Source organism: Podarcis cretensis (assembly GCF_951804945.1).
Source record: "Podarcis cretensis genome assembly, chromosome: 1".
Taxonomy (NCBI): domain Eukaryota; kingdom Metazoa; phylum Chordata; class Lepidosauria; order Squamata; family Lacertidae; genus Podarcis; species Podarcis cretensis.
This window is the reverse complement of record NC_137170.1, coordinates 38,166,433-38,184,157: the sequence shown is the minus strand read 5'-3', so window position 1 is coordinate 38,184,157 and position 17,725 is coordinate 38,166,433. Positions and strand designations below refer to the sequence as shown.

At 40.8% G+C, this 17,725-nt stretch overlaps 1 long non-coding RNA gene across 1 annotated transcript in view; it reads right to left on the bottom strand.

The window, feature by feature from the left end:
- Positions 1-10,937: 10,937 nt before the first annotated feature.
- The window catches only part of LOC307204248, a 163,221-nt gene continuing 156,433 nt past the window's right edge, over positions 10,938-17,725 (bottom strand). The window contains exon 4 of the long non-coding RNA XR_013833545.1: positions 10,938-11,342. This is a non-coding gene — a long non-coding RNA (uncharacterized lncRNA). The remainder of the gene's footprint in view (positions 11,343-17,725) is intronic.

Sequence of the window (17,725 nt, the reverse complement as noted above, 5' to 3'; positions counted from 1 at the left end):
TGGAAGGGATGGCAGGGTAAATTAAACCCATGCTAGAAGAGTAATAAATCAATAAACGGCAGGCACAAACACACGCTGCAAGCACACACACACACGACTTAAAATTAGAGAGGAACAGGAAAAGGAACCCTGAGGATCATCTAGTCCAACCCCAGCAATGCAGAAATATTCAGCTGTCCCATACAGGGATCGAACTTGCAACCTTGGCATTATCAGCACCATGCTCTAACCAACTGAGCTATCCGGGCTCTCAAGGACAATGGAGGGGGGAAACGCACAAGCACCCTGGCCAACAAATTAAAATGTAAGGCAAACCCACTCAGTCACCCAGACCAGCCATGCAATCGGACAGGCAAGGGCAATAGAGGGGGAAATGTACAAGCACCCTGGCCAAAAATTAAAATAAAACGCACAGCCACCAAGTCAAAGGCAGGGGAAGGAAAGCGAGGAGATGAGGGAGAAAGAAAGACGGAGCCACACTCACACTCAGACCTCGCTGGGGGCAAGTGCTGGGCAAGGGAACAAGCTGCAGCTTAAGAAAGGTAATTCGCACTTAGACCGCACAAACAAATCAAGCACCAGGAGTGGGGGGAAATAGAAGGTTAAATGTAGGTTTTTACATGGAAAAGAGGACACAGCAAGGCAAACCTGGATGCCTGGGTTTTTAAAAACAGTAAAGCAATGAGCGCACGCAAGCTTCCTAAAGTTAAAAGGCAAGCCAGGAACCAGGCAGCCTCCACACACAGAGACCCCCCCCCCGACTCCAAACCTCGTGGCTCTTCCCTGTGATGACTGTGATGACTCCTAGCTGATGACTCGCAATGGGACGACGAAAAGTGAGGCTGGAAGGCTGGTGCCGCAGCAATTTAGGCTGCTAAACCTGCCCCCTCACAGGCACCTGGTTGGGTGCCTGCCCGTGGGTGTGGGCGCCAGCCAGGTGAGTGGGAGGCAGGGGGCTAACGCCCCCTGCTTGAGGCGGAGTCCGGCTCCCGACCACAACCACTCCCCTCTCTTGCAGGAGGAGAGTCTTTGCTCATCTTGATGGGAGGCTGATAAAATCAGCATCAATAAATTGCTTTGAGATACAGAGACAATTTGAGATTGCTTTTTGAATAGCTGCTTTTCACGTAAGCTCCATCGGGTACCAGCAACAAAACTCAGCCTCTTTCTCCTCTAGTACTGTCATTGAAACACCTTTGAAATCAGTGGCATTCCTTCAAATCCTCTGCAGTTTCAGGACTACAGCCTCGTGTGCTAATCTTTAGTGTCTGTCCAGTCCAATTTTTTTTCAGTTTCCTCAGTAATCTTACATTTTTTGAGATGAACTCACTCTTGTAATGGGAGCCATTTCAGCTTAAGTAATTAACATGTCGTGGTCAGTCTTTGTGGTGATTTATTTTGTTGGGTTTACTTTGAAAAGACTTCTAGGCCATGCTGGTTTTTCAATATATTGGCTAAATTAATTTGTTTTTTCCCCTGATGAAACATCAGTGCTTCTGGAAAAATTATTTATTAGCTCAATTTAATAAATTCATTTGAGGGGGGACGATATTTTCCTATTAAGATAGGTATAGTCATTCCATAGCTCTGATTCTAGAATGCCCCAGAGAGCACATATCCTTTAAATAGGCATTTTAGAATTATTGAGACCTTTTCTATGTCAGGAACGTGGCCCCCCAGAGTGCTGGGGATGAGTTAGACTCAGATACTGAACTAGGGACTGACTCTGCAGATGAGAACTGCCTGTCAGAATTGAGAAAGGGCAGTTTGACCCCCCACTTTTTGGAGAGAATTCTATTAGCTCTCAAGGAGAGGAAGAATTAGAAGGCAGCCAAAGCATTGGTAGGCAATCAGCAGATAAGCAGTGGTCTGAGTCTGGGTTGAGTGAGAGTGAGGAGGAGGGGGGAGGTCAGCCTCTCAGTCCCAAATCCAGGCATTTGGATAAAATCAAAAGGCAACGGAAGGACAGGAGGGGAAAGGCTGGAGTCAGGCGCCCTTCCTGTTATGGGAGGAGTGAAACTTCAGACTGGCCACCAAACGTAATTGCGAGCAGGCGAGATGCCAGGCTCTGGATGTGTCTTTTTGTAAATAAACCTGCACAAAAACTTCCAGAGAGTCAATTTCTTCTTATCAGAGCTTGCTTTTCTGCTAGAGATCATTACACTATACATGTTATAATATTTATAAATAATTCTTATTGAAATCTTGTTTCTTGATAATAAAAATGCTAGTGGTAAAATATACAAATATGTCATTCAGTATTTCCAACTTGATCATAAAAAGATATACACATAGTTTAAACCTTTTTTTCATTTATTCATCGCTAGTCAAAATATTAGTGTATTTTCCATTTCAGAGAATGTATGCCCTTCCTCCATGGCACAGTATCCTACTTTCTACAGTTCTTTTTTTAATTTTTAGAATTTTGCTATTATCTCCCAGTTAGGCTATATGGTTGATTAGAATACATGTGCTATTAAGCTGGGTCTGGGCGCATACATACATATATACATACATACATACATACCCTCTTTGCAGCACATGAGGAGGGATGAACATTAACATCTCTGGCTTTTTGTAGACCTCCATGACATGGAGAGGGGCCTCCTGTACTTAGGCAGTGTGCCAGAAGCAGTCTGAGTAAGTGCAGATTGCACAATTTTGAACAATAAATAGAAAATGGAGGGCATGTTTCTTGGAAAATATGCATACTGACTGGAGAAGGTGCATATTGCCTGGAGAATGTACAAAATGCAGTTAAGATATGTACATTCCCCAAAGCCTTTGTGAGATTATGAATAATAGTTGGAGAATGTACAAAATTTAGTCACTATAGGCAAATTCCTGAAGGCCTGGTGAGGATTATTCATTATGGTAGCAAAATGTACAAAATTCAGCTGGCATATTCCCCAAGGTCTGCTGGGGGAGGGTATGCATATTGACTGGGAAATGTGCACAGTTCCCTCTTCCTGGAAGGATTATGCACACATTCTTCAAAAGGACTGGTAAATGGACACAACAGCTGGTTACTATGCACATTAACTGTTTGACTTACATTCCCCTTAACTAATATATATATGACATATCTATTAGTGGTTTGCCAGGTATCTTTTCAGCTTTCCCCTATTTCTTTACAAATGCTTCCAGTCTTGTAAAAAAAGTTTGAAATGGCTATGCAGTTGTACTCGCAAGAGCCTGTGTGCATCTCTAGTTCCCCGGAAGCATCAATCTGCTCATTGTTGTTGCTTCTTACCCAATGCCCAAGTTGACAGTGTCATGCTCTTTGCCGGCTGTGTATTTAACAATAGTCTCCTGCTGCTGCTCCTCTGCAGTTCGTTTAGAACCATCAGAAGTGTTAACATGGGGTTGGAAGGTAGGAAGGCTCAATCAGGACCAAGGTTAAGTACAGGCCTCCATTCAAATAAACAGACTTAAGGAGTGCCTGTCAAGACATTGTGAGACTGCATGACTTCAGGCTGAAGACTGGGATAAGTCTGTGCAAACAGAGCATCTGTCCTCAGCTGGCCAAGGCTGAAGGTTGGCTAGAAGTAAATGCATTCCTACTTGCTTGGTTCCTATTGCCAAACCCTTTGCAAGGTATATGCAGGCCAGTCTCAGGGCTGCCCATTCTGGGCTTTGTGACATTTCTCTTGCCACTTTGGTCAGTCATTTTATTGGAGAGAAGATCCCGCTAATATTTAAATGCACCTTTCCCAACAAATTCAAAACAGTGCCTCATTCAAAGGATCTAATTTCCAAATAAAACAACATTGAGGACCCAGCCTTGGTTAATGGTCTCAGTGAAAAGCTGACAGTTTTGTGTTTAGGGGAGGCAAAAAGGAAAAGAAAAAGAAAAAAAAGGTAATTCAGCTAGTGCCTCAGCTAGTTAAAATGTTTATGTGAAATTACCTCCTCTACATCATTAATAGACTTGATTTCACCAGAGGCTAGCATTTACAACTTAGCAGGGTTGGAAACTGTTATTACCCAGTGTAAAAGTCTAACTCCAAAAGACTCACCTAAAAGGATCGATACACTTGAATTTTAGCAGATCGATGAGATTGGTTTCATCACATTAAAACGAGTGAGAAATTGCCTCACTTAAAAAAAACCCCAGACAAGATTATCTTCAGTTCTTCTGAAATAACCCTACTGCCTCAAAAAGTTTTTTTTAAAAAACTAATTATTGAAAGCACAGGCAAGTAAAAACAACCTGCATATCCCCAATCTTTAGGGATGGGTCGTAGTTCAGTGGTACAGCATCTGTTTTGCATGTGGAATATTCCCGGTCCAATCTCCATCTCCAGGTATGGCTGAAAGCGGCTCACTGACTGAAATCCTTGAAAACATCTGCCTGCCACACCTGCTTGTCAGTGTAGGAAATACTGAGCTAAATTAACCAATGGTCTGACTCAGTATAAGGCAGCTTCCTACATCCCAAACCTTGCAAAAGTTATTTATTTACGATATTTGTATGTTGCCCAAGAAGCATGTTCTCTGGGGATAGTGAAAGGTATCTGAAATAAATTTTGCCCTAAGTACAGCATTCAACAGTTTTTCCCATACTAAAAAAAATTAAAAGCTGAATCAGAAAGGCTGGGTTTTATGGACAGCTTTGATATTAGTGCAATTTCACATGCATGCCCAGTGTGGTGATCCCTAAGGGGCCATAGGTTGCCTTTGCTGGTAGTGTTGCTCTCCAGAAGATTGATCAATCCTGAAATAAGTTGTAATGAGACACATGTTTTCTGTCTCTGGGTGACAGGTTCAGAAAGTCAGTGACTGCTGTATCCAGGGCACATGTGCAAAGGCTATAGAAACATGATGCAATATTACTTGCACATTTTATTCGACATCTGCAACGCACTGGTGCTGGAAAAAGGTGTTGTCATTGTTGTAAACCAGGGATTTTGGAGTGTCCAAAGTCATCTGTTTTGCCTATTCACTTATTTTTTAGGTGACGTAGTACTGTTGAAATTAAGGACCTTAGACTATTATCTGATCTGAATTTCGATTTCTTGTAATATCAGAATTAGTCAAAAGTTTATTTACAGGTAAAAATTAATTTATTAAGGCTTGAAGAAGCCATAGAAAATTGTGTCCTTTCTGCCTTTGGTGAGAAGCAATGGATATTTCATTTCCAAAATATCCTTTTTTGATGGGTAGAGGCACAGCACTGGTGTTGGCTGTTTTGAACTGATTTTGTGCTGAACTGTTAATTACACATGATCCTCTGGTCTAAATTTAATTAAATTCCATTGACTTCCTGTAGAAAGTAAAACCTAAACAAGCTGTATTTCTGTAAGAGCAGTGACATTTTCAGACACCTAGAAAGTGTTATCTATGCTGACTTTATTGCAGGTCTCATTCTAACAAACTCAACAAGATTTTCATCACCCATCAAGGATATCGGGACTTAGATCCAAAGAACTATGCATGGTGTTGCACACTTGAACCCAGTGTCTTGTTAGTAATTATTGATTCACCTCCAGCTTCCAATTTTTATTATGTTTATATATTCCATGGAAACTCAAGGCACCATACTTGTAGTTCATGGGCATTCCCATCCAAGGTGCTGATCAGACACAGACCTGGTTTTCTTCAGCACAATTGCTGTATCACACCCTTTCTTGCTATGCTTTTTGTTACACTAGCAGAGAAAAACTGACATTGTCTTCTGCTTTTTCCTTAAACCGATCAAAGTATGTACATCTATGTGTGAACTGTGTGGTCCACAATTGGTAGTGCCATGCCTCTGCCCTCCTGGTGATGGCATTACTGCCCCCAGGGGTGAGACCGGGTGGCAACAAGGTTGGCGAGGCACAGGCATGCTAGCTGAGCCAATCTGGCACTCCCGTCATTACGCCCATGCAGTCCTGGCCTCACTGCCACCATGCCCTGCCCCGACACCGGCTGGTTGCTCCTATGTGGGAAGCCAACACAGGCTGTATTGTCTTGCGCAAGTAACATGGGATCACAGCAGCTTAGTAGACAACAGAGGAATTTTAGCTTAGAGCAGAGATGGAGAACCTGCGGTCCTTCAGATGCTGTTTGACTCCAACTCCCATCAATCCCATCAAGCATAGCCTGGATGGACAGATGTAGCAGGTTAGACTAAGACAGCTTCCTATGTTTCCATTATGTCAATGCTTGTTATACAGATTGTTTCTACCCCCAAGATTTTCTTCAGAAAAAAACCCCCAATGACAATATTACATTTGCTTACATATGTGCCCTCAAAGTCTTTGAAAAGTGACCTTGTGTCAATTGAGTGTAATCGAGTGTCAGTTGACCACAATCCTTGAGCCTGCCTGAGCACTGAAATATCTAGGTAGCTGCATGATTTGCTCACTGTTACTCAACAGACCTTTTCAAAGAACAAGAGCTAAGCTTGAGGAAACAGCTATTTGAAAATGTTAGTGTTTTGTCATTTTAAATATGTTGGAAATGCGATATCTAAATTTAAAATAACACGATTTAGACCAGACTACTAGAAGAAGAGTCCTCTGAGGTCACTAAAGCTTTGATTTTCCAGTTAGCTTATTTTATAGCTAGTGCTTTAGAAGACATCAAGCCCATAATGAGACAGATCAATCAGTTTGTTTTTATTAGTCTACTGTGTACAATGTATTCGACAACGGTATTCATTGAATCTGATTGTTTGGGAATTTGCATTATACACCATGTTACTTTTAACCTTGAAACTTCAGCACTAGAAGCTGCTGTTTTTAAATTTATAGTTGAATTATATATCTGTATTAGAAATTGAAATTTTAAGTAGGAGTTTGAGTTTTTGCCCTTGGGTGCAGTACAGTTGCTAGGATTATTTTAAAGTGCCTGCTGATGTCCATGAATATTTCTGAAATCTTCATATTTTATTAAAAGACCTTGACACGTTAAGGCATAGGCTTAAATCTGAGCACATTGAAATAGCCTTTCTATTCTGGCTGGTGAACAGTATGAATGGCTTTTTATTTATTAGCTATACCACTCTCCTTGTGCTTGAAATAATAATGAGTTGTCCCCTCACAAGTTCTAAGGCCTGCCTTGGCACTGCTTCCAAATCTAAAACCTTATCCAGATAATTGGAGTAATTGGGAATACCACTGGTTTGTTCTTGCAAAACAGGCTACGAAAGGGAACATTTCTCATACAGAAAACTTAAGAAGAGCGCTGCTAAATCCTAGGTTCACCTACAACATACCTGGTTTTCCCCTGAATCTCTACTGCACAGTGCCACCAGAAGAAGTATGACATCAGAACTTTCTGCTGGGGAATTTCAACACCATGAATGTGAGGGAGAAAGGTTGGGAGGAGGGAGAAAGGTTGTTTTCTGCTGCTCCAGAGAAGCGGACACAGAGCAATGGTTCCAAACTACAAGAAAGAAGATTCCACCTAAACATGAGGAAGAACTTCCTGACAGTAAGAGCTATTCGACAGTGGAATTTGCTGCCAAGGAGTGTGGTGGAGTCTCCTTCTTTGGAGGCCTTTAAGCAGAGGCTTGACAACCATATGTCAGGAGTGCTCTGATGGTGTTTCCTGCTTGGCAGGGGGTTGGACTCGATGGCCCTTGTGGTCTCTTCCAACTCTATGATTCTATGATTCTATGATCTTACCTGTGAACCTCCCTCTCTGCGATCAGAGCATCATCTGCATCACCTTCTAAGTCCTTCACCCAGCCTTGTGGGGAGAATTGTATTGCAGTCTTCATCTCCAGCAGAGGGCCTTCTTCTTAGCTGAGAAGGGAATGTTGGTGGTCAGGAAAGAGAGCTTGCAGCAAGAGCCATTTTGTGTGTGTGCTGAACATAAGAAAGAATATAGGCCTACGAGGCCATGAGGCCTTCCTGAGTGAGTAGTGGAGATGGCCAGCAACCCTCCACCCCAACACATGTACACAATGACAAGGAAAGTAAGATTTCCTCTCTCCAGCTTTACTTTTTCTCACTGTAGGGAATGACAAACTTTCCTCCATAGGAGTAAATACAGTTGCTCACTTTATGAGGGGAAGTAGTGTATTTAAGTGGAGTGAATCTGTGCCTTGTGAACCACAGTCTTAATCTGTCCAGTGAACATTCTTCAGCAGTTCCATACATCAACCCATTCCACAGCCAAACCAGCTGTACCTGTACAGCCTTCCCTTGAGGAGTCCATTAGCCAATACCTCTTGCTGATGCCAGGAAACAGGAAAGGAAGCAAGAGAAATGCATTCAAAATAACAATGAAACACTTTGATCAAGCAAATTTGTTGTGTGTGACACATTCTTTGTGAGGAAGGGTGGGACATGAATCCATTTTTTAAAAAAAAAATTGACTGGAGTCTTACGCTATGGTAAAAGGTAAAAGGTTAAGGACCCCTGGACAGTTAAGTCCACTCAAAGGTGACTATGTGGTTGTGGCGCTCATCTCGCTTTCAGGCCAAGGAAACAGGTGTTTGTCCACAGACAGCTTTTTGGGTTATGTGGCCAGCATGACAACTGCTTCAGGCACAACGGAACACCATGACGAAAACCAGAATACATGGAAACGCCGTTTACCTTCCTGCCATAGTGGTACCTATTTATCTACTTGCATGGGCGTGCTTTCGAACTGCTAGGTTGGCAAGAGCTGGGACAGAGCAACGGGAGCTCACTCCACCATGGGGATTCGAAACACTGACCCTCTGATTGGTAAGCCCCAGAGGCTCAGTGGTTTAGACCACAGTGCCACCTGCATCCTTCTTATGCTATGGTACATGTGGCCCTCCAGATGTTGTTGGACTCCAGTTCCCATCAGCTCCAGCCAGCATAGTCAGTGATCACAGAAGATTAGACTACATATACTGTACTATACTTTTCCATGAATAAAACTGTTTTTTTTTTCTTTAAAAATTATGTTAAGAAAAGGGGGATCGTCTTATACATGGGGCAATTTCCCCCCATTTTCTTAATTTGGAGTCCCCAAAAATAGGGGGCGTCTTATACATGGGGCGTGTTATACACGAAAAAATACGGTACATCTGGAAGGCCACAGGTTCCTCATCCCTTCTATAATGTACTAAACATGGAAGGTGGTGTGGGCTGGATTGTGGGGTTATATTGTTGCTTGTAAAGTTCTTATTCCTTAGCAAAATCATATGCAACACGGCAATTTCCAGACACCACAGAGGAATAAAGCAGAATCTCCACCCCATGTGGCAGTGTCTAGATAACATCACATTTAGGAGGCACAATAGAGAAACATTTTTAGAAGTGTTGTGTCTGGCACAGCTCTCCTTGACAGGCATAGGCATATAGCATGTAAAATCTAAAACCTGCTGGAGTAGAGCTAAAAGCTGTTATCCAAGCTGTCGTATCTGTATTACAGTGTGTAAAGATATTTCCTGACAAGAAAATTGCGAAAGCTTTCTGACTAGTAAAACAAAGCCTCTCTCTTTCCCAGTGGCCAATCAACAGATGCAGTTTTGGTCACAGATGGTACATTTATAGCCCATCTTCTCCTCTCACCTTTGGCACAGTGATTTCCTTATCTATACCAAAAGGAAAGAACAAAGACAAAATTAAAGGCTTGCTTCCCACACATATCTTAAAAAGCTAAGGCATGGTATAAATGCCTCAATTTCATTGCGCATCATCAATTTTACTACATTATATCATTATACAATAGTAAATATTCATTATTGATATAGGGATAATTTTTCTTGTGGCACTTATTTTTTAAAAAAAGTAGTCTCAGCATAACTTTTTTTTTCTTTTTTTTCTTTTTTGGACATCCACCAGTCTCCGGTGTGGCTCATTTCTCTTTTCATATAAAGAATGATTTAAGGAGATCAGAAAATGAGGCTTAACATAGAATAAAGTTTCAGCTCCTCTGATTAAAAAATAAAGAATTTCTTACACTTGCATCTAGGCAAGCTGAAGTGTGAAAACAATCACCCAGCCTCCCATGGTCAAGACCAGATGTTGCTGTCTGAAATAAGCACCGAAATATGCAAATGTTCATAGATTTCAGAGGTGTTTTGTTGATGTATAGATTCTCTAGAGTCAGCTTTTTTTCTTCCTTTATGTTTTCCTCTTTATTCATTTTTGGAACCAGGAAAGTTGTGTTGATGCATATACAGCCAGTAAATAAATTATTAGAATACAAAAATTGAAATGGCTCATATCCCTAACAGTAAGGAGGGTGTGCCTAGGGGATGAAAATGGTGAGGAGGGAGAGAAGGAAGAGATTTTCATTCTCATGCTGACTAATTTATGTATTTTTTTTTAAAAAAAGTAATCAGTCTATTATAAATTGGTAATAACACCTAAGAAAACTGCTTTATTAACTGATAAAATGACCATTTATCATATGTCTAGGGATGAATGAATCTGACAATTTCATTTTCTCTCCATTTCTTATTTTTCAAGTGCTCAATTCACTTCTCTGCATTTCTGCAATGTGTAATTAAAAAAAAAATCTGAAGAAAATCCATCAGCATTTTCGTGTGAATTTCTAATACACACATTTTTATATGCAGTTTTGAATAATATACTGTATCCAGTTTTTCAAAGCAATTTCCTCTGATATAATGCATTTGTTTGTCACTTTCACAAATGAATGCCTTTCTATGAAAACTTGCCCCTAATATATGCATTTTGTACACATTATTTCTTGGAGACTGGCATTGCAAAATTCCAGTAAGTGCAAATTTCAAAGAATAATTGTGTTTCAGCTTGCACATTGGTTTGAAAAATGTTAATTATGTAGTTTCTCATTAAAATGCAAAAAAAAAAAATTCCTGCCCAGTCCCTGTGTGTTACCCAATTACAGGTGTACAATTTCTGGAAATTTTGAAGCTTTTCCCCCCGATGTATTTTTTTATGGGGGAAAACTCAGAAATTTGGATAGGAATTAATATAAATTAATACTTTTTTGAACCATCTTTTATACATTGAAAAACACTTTGTTACTTTGTACCATGTATTTTCCATAAAATTATAATGTTTTGTATATTAAATGTGCAGTTTATTCAGGCAATAAGTATAAACTGAATTTACTTATTTAATTCTTTGCTACATGTGGAGCTACAGCATGCTGTACTATAAGAGAGGATCTCTTTGTTTCTTCTGGTTTATTAGGGGGAAAACAATAAAAGCAGAAGTAACCATCATTATCATAGCTCAGTTAGCTAGAGCATGATGCTAATAATGCCAAGGTTGCAGGTTCGCTCCTCATATGGGACAGCTGCATATTCCTGCATTGCAAGGGGTTGGACTAGATGATCCTCAGGGTCCCTTCCAGCTCCATGTATTTGGATAATTATTTTGTCTCCTCAAGTCCTCCTGTGTTAAGCAGACATAAAACATTTGTTTCCATAGAAAGAGCTGAGGAAAAGACAGGGGCAAGAATCAATTAATACTACATGAAATTTAATCACTCTCCTTTTCTCAGCTATCACTATCAAGTTTTTTTGCTTTTTCATATCCATCATCTAATTAATCATGGACTTCTGGAAACTGATGGTTTGCATGTTCTCTGCCCTGGTGTGGGGAACTATAGGAAGTTACTGAACTACAGTTCCCATCATTCTCTCTGTCCCTGTGCAACTGCCTAGTCTTTGTACAAGGTAAGCTTACTTCAAGTTTATGTTGACTTCCTGTACTTTGTAAAACTAGCATATACTATGAAAAGTAACTGTATCATTCTGTAACGCTTCATTCTCCCTTTTTGTCATCAGGATTGATGTGGCTGTTTTAGCCCTGTTTATCCTATAGCACAGCCAGTGAATCCATTCCCATGAATGGTTTAATTATAGAAAAAAAACATTTTTAATGTCAACATCTTGACAAAGGGCTGCTCCAAGGAACTTAGGAGATTACTCAAGAACTCTGACAGCTTCTTGATTGTTAAGGATCACTTCATTTATGACAGACACATGTTTAAACCCCAAATGAATGAGTTTGACTACAAAATATGTCAGCTCGCAGATCAAAGGTTATAAATAAGAGAAGTTAGAAGGAAGTTGGAACTTTGCTAACTTAAACACATTAAACACATTTCTGTTCTTTCATGGGTTGCAATACTTAAACATGTAGAATCAGGGTATGCAAGAATAATGCATTAACAAAAGTGTACAGAAAGCTGCTCCCAGAATATAATCAATGAATCATTGATACACTCAAACAATCTTCTTTTTACATCATAAAATACCAGATACTAAAATAGTATCAACATTTTCTTTAGCTTTATATCCTGATTCAAGAGAAGTGTGTAAAAACCACTGTAAACGGAAAATATTGTGTTATTCAATCTGTTCATGCACCTATGCAGGAGAGGCATGCATTTTTATTTTTATTTTAAAGGCTCTCATGGCGGCTTATACTGCCAATAGACAAAGTGGTGCTTACAGTGAGCCCTTTGAAGGTGGCCTGTCAATGACAATCGCCCAATTGGTTGATACTGAAAGTGTACCCCCGTAGAGCTCCCTGACAGTGCCGATCAGCTGATCAGCACTGACAGCAAGCCCCTTAGACTAGTAGGGAGCTTTGGATGAGAAATGCCCTAGTGAAGTCAATCTGAGTGTGATCCACTGTCAATGGTAATCAGTGTTTCCTTGTTGCAAAGAAACAATCAGGAGCTCCACACCTGTTGTCACCTATGATGCCAAGGGAAGGTTGGCATGGTTTGAGGAAAATGGCCATGCAGGCCAATTTTGGACTAATTAGACCTAATTAGGTCCGTGGTCTGGAGCTTCCCCACCTCTGGGTTACAGTGATCAATAATAAGATGATCCCTCTTCTTCCCAGGCTCACAATTTTTTAAAAGCCTGTTAAGTGTGAGACAATGCTTCCTACCATACTGGCTGGGTGATGATGTGATATGACTGCAAACTGACAGTAAACAGCATGTGTGAAAGGTAAGTAAAGTTTTATTCTGCAGCTTCTCCCTTCATCAAAGAAAAGGGGTCTCCCTGGCATCACCTTGAAAACATGGATGAGAACGTGACAAAGCCCTGAGCAGGGTCTTCTTCTTCTTCTTTGGTGATCACTCGTAGCCGGTAAGATTGTCTTCCATAGACACAGTTTTAACAATGAGTCCGTAAGTGACCATGGAGGCCAATTCTTGATCCACACATCCTTCCACAGTGGGGACATTGGTTTCCGGGCAGGAGTTGATCATGGTGTGGATTTGCCAAGCATGCCTTCCTCTTAGCAAGTTTCTCCCTTGTGTCCTGAGTTTGAGTGTCTTCAAAGCCCTGACACTTTTGGTTAAGGCTGTTCTCCAATTGGAGCGCTCCCAGGCAAGTGTTTCCCAATTGTTGGTGTTTATACTACATTTTTTCAGATTTGCCTTGAGACAATCTTTAAACCTCTTTTGTTGACCACCGGCACTGTGCTTTCCATTTTTAAGTTCGAAATAGAGTAGTTGCTTTGGAAGACGATTATCAGGCATCAGCACAACATGACCAGTCCAACAAAGTTGATGTTGAAGTATCATTGCTTCAACACTGGTAATCTTTGCTTCTTCCAGTATTAGTTCGCAGGGTATAATTGAGCTAAAGGCCTAGAAACACACACACACACACACACACACACACACACACACAAACACAATGTTTCAAAGAATCCGAGGCTATTGATCTTCCTACCACTGTGTCAATTTGAACCTTTTAACTAAATATTCTATCTACATCAAGGAGAAGTTTTGTTAGACATGAACAAACTTGGTTATATATTTTATTTTCATTATAGCAATGGCTTTTACTGACATTGAGTTTCATGACAAATATTATGCTCCAATGGAAGATGTGCATAAATGCATGATGGGGACAGAAGATGTCTTCACAAGCAGAGCATCATAGAATTGTAAAGTTGAAAGGCACCCTGAGGGTCATCTGGTCCAACCCTTACCATTAAAAAAAACAGACACTATGTACTGACTGAACAAAATGCAGTGCTCTTAGATCAGCCTAACTCTTAATGCAAAGAGGTAAAGTCAATACATCATATCTATACTAGCCAATAACACTTTAAGGCACTGCGTCCAACAAGTAAGAGAACGAATTGCATAGCAAGAGCCTTGCACATGTTTTCCATGAAACAGTACATGGCAAAATTGGCTGGTAATTGAGTTCCATATCCTGGGATTCAAACATTCCTTTTCTCATCAAACATCTTTCTTCACACTTTGAAACGTCACTCTGTCTGTTTAACCACAGAGACCCTTACAGCACAATCTTCGCCACCATTTCTTATGCCAGGTTTCTTTTTATAGTTCCTAAACCTTGCAGAGCTCCATATGTCTCATTAGCCTAATTGTAGACTTTGGGAAAAAATATAGCTGCTTCCAAGTCTACTCATTTCACTACAGAGCCCTACTGTTTTTAGATTACATTAGTTGACCTCAAGAGCCTTTCCCCCTGGTTTATGTACAGTGCTATAGCTACTGTCATCAATCACCAAACAGCATAAAAATCCAGCATTCACTGGAGAGGGAATACATGATTTCTTCAACCCGGTAGGAGCAAACTTTAGAATCGATTTCATGATAATTGAGTTTTAAAAGCACAATGTAATTTAACTGGATTTTTTTTTTAAAGCTGCCTTTACTGGAATACTTTATTCTTCAGGTCTAGGGTTAGAAAGTTGACTAATAGACACTGATGATGATAAATCAGTGTAGCACAGTTAATTTTCACAGAGTTGCATTGGATTTAGCTTCTCAGCTCTCAGCCAATGTTGTTGTAAGAACGAAATCCCTCTGCAACCCAGAGAATTTAGGACTAAGAATTTTAAGAGGAGATTTTTGTTTGTTTTTTTAAAGGGTGTCAAAATAAAAAGTATTAAATCTTAACTTGGGATGTTGGAAACTAGGACTCAACAGGAGTTTCTCCAGAATGTTGCTGCCCCTTTTGAAAGGGGATGAATCACTTCTCCATTCTTAGCATCAGCACTCCAGGAAAATTCTTAGTAGCACTGTCAATATCTACGGTATGTTGCCAAAACAACATGGGAGCAAACTCATGCATACTCCCTGATTTTGGATCATGAACACTGGACCCACTGCAACCAATAGACCCACCTTATGCATCAGGTGCGAGAGATGGCTCAGGGTGGTGCCCAGAAACAGCACATGCTGAGACAGCTTGCCCTCAGTGGTGGCAGTACTGAAGCCCACTCTGCTCTCTTGTCCCAAAGCCTACAAAACACTGGAGCAGGCACCTCTTCATAGAAGGTCTGGGGCCACAACAGTCAGTAAGCTAGATCAGAGTCTTATTATTTCTTGCCAACAAGGATAGTACAGCTACAGAAAATACGCCTGACTCCCACACAGACATAACTTAAGTCCCAGTGCCAGCTAGTGATTAACCTATACAGTGGTACCTCGGGTTAAGAACTTAATTTGTTCTGGAGGTCCGTTCTTAACCTGAAACTGTTCTTAACCTGAGGTATACCACTTTAGCTAATGGAGCCTCCTGCTGCCACTGCACCACCACCACGTGATTTCTGTTCTCATCCTGAAGCAAAGTTCTTAACCCGAGCTACTATTTCTGGGTTAGCGGAGTCTGTAGCCTGAAGCGTCTGTAACCCAAGGTACCACTGTACAATGACACTATCCACACAGACCTGTGACTTTAAAATCATTACCACACACATTAACTAGTTTTTTTTTAAAGTTACTTTACATTTTATTATTGTAACTGGTTAACAAAATCAGCCAAAGTAAGATCTTGGCCATAGCATCTAGTTTTAAGACTATCGTGTTCCTGAGCAGATTCTGTTGTCAGCATCACCCCTTTCAGTTTTAACACTTCTCATCTGCCCACCAGGAAAATACTAAGTGAAGTCTTTGGTATAATTTGCACTGCTCTTGCTTAATCCCTAGGCTTGGAACAGTTTTCCCTTCCTTTTGACAGGTAGGTGGCATAGTTGACTGCTTTTCCTCCCCCACTTTTACAGTGCCTCCAGTCATAATTTAATTACCTTTCTTTCTCTTCTTTTTCTGGTTCCTAATCTAAAACATCAGCTTTGGCAATCAGTGATCAGTGCATTAAAATAAGACATCATCCTCCATTAGGGAAAATTCTTACAAGTCCACTAGGGTTAACTTTCTCTCCAGCACTAATTTGCAGGGGGGGGGAATCTCAACCGATACAAGAAATGAATATGCCTTTAGCATCCCATTAAGTAACATAAAGCCCAAAGTATCATATTTCACCTCGTTGTCTGTTTTAACCTGAAGAAGCAGAAGGAGTTGGCTGATACATCACCAGAACATCACATTTGTGCACGTTCAGAATCATTCTTCTTGCAGACAAATATTAATAATAAACACACATGCTGTTAGAGCTGTCATGTCATCTGTCCAGATCGGTTTAAGAATTCAACAACCTTTGCCAGGTTACATTTGTGCATCAGGAGAATTTAAATTCATGCACATCAGACAAGTACTTTACACATCGTTTACAAATGATCGTTCCCTCAAACTACACTGTTGAGGTTGCACTGCTTTGAAGGGCAAAATGTATCTCTCTTTGAAGATGAAATATATTTGCTTGCGTGGATTGTTTCTTCTACATCTTTTTCCATGGCAAAGTCTTATTTTATATGGGCGTAGATTACTTGGAATTCAAAACAGGGCGATCTTTTTCTTCTTTTTTATAGCCCTATAGCCTGGTCCTAAGATTTAAGGAACTTCCTATGCTCCTGGCCCATGCTTTCACTCACAATTAGAAGTGGAGAATGAACTACTTTCAGGCAAAAGGGTTCAGAGTTACAGAGTTACATAGTATGGTACTGCCACATGGACTGCCCAACTCATGGTTTGTCTGTGCTTTGTCCCATAGAGGAAAGGAAGAAATCAAAGCAAATGGTGCAGAGACACTGTGCAGCTTCTCATCCCTGTGTTCTAGAGGCCACTGAAACCTACAGCTATAGCTTTAATTGACCTGAATCTTTTCCCTGAAAGCCAGGGGTGCATATAAGGCTCTAACATACCCAAGGTGCCTCCATTCTAGTGGCAAACTTGCCAGAACTAATCTGGAGTGGCCAGTTTTGCCTATTTCAAGTTTGTAGCTTGTAACCCCTTTAGAACGTGGAAGCCAGTGCCTCCATTCCATTCACATAGAGTAATGACTTTTGATCTGGGAGATGCCTCTGCTAATGTAAAGGGGAGGGGATTTTCACCCACCCCCCCTGAAAATCTATTCCAGGGGGTTCCACACTCCAGAACAGTGTGGGAAATGGTGTTGGGCTACAGTAAGAATCAAATAAAACTGCCTTAGAATTATAGAATCATAGAGTTGGAAGGGAACACAAGGGTCATCTAGTCCAACCCCCTGCAATGCAAGAATCTTTCGCCCAACATAGGGCTCAAACCCATGACCCTGAGATTAAGAATCTCATGCTCTACCAACTGAGCTATGGCACCTCCTCATACTTATGGAGGTGTCTGCTGGAACAAAAGCAGTTCCACAAACAATGTGGCACTGTTAAATAGACCAAGCAGAATGGGAATAACTTTGTTTTAGAGAACCCTTTTGATAAACTGACATTTTAAAAACACACTTGTGCTGCTGTTGTTGGTTTGTTGTTTTTGTTTTTGTTTTTTTTGCTCCATGCTTAAAGGTAAAGGTAAAGGTACCCCTGCCCGTACGGGCCAGTCTTGACAGACTCTGGGGTTGTGCGCCCATCTCACTTAAGAGGCCAGGGGCCAGCGCTGTCCGGAGACACTTCTGGGTCACGTGGCCAGCGTGACATCGCTGCTC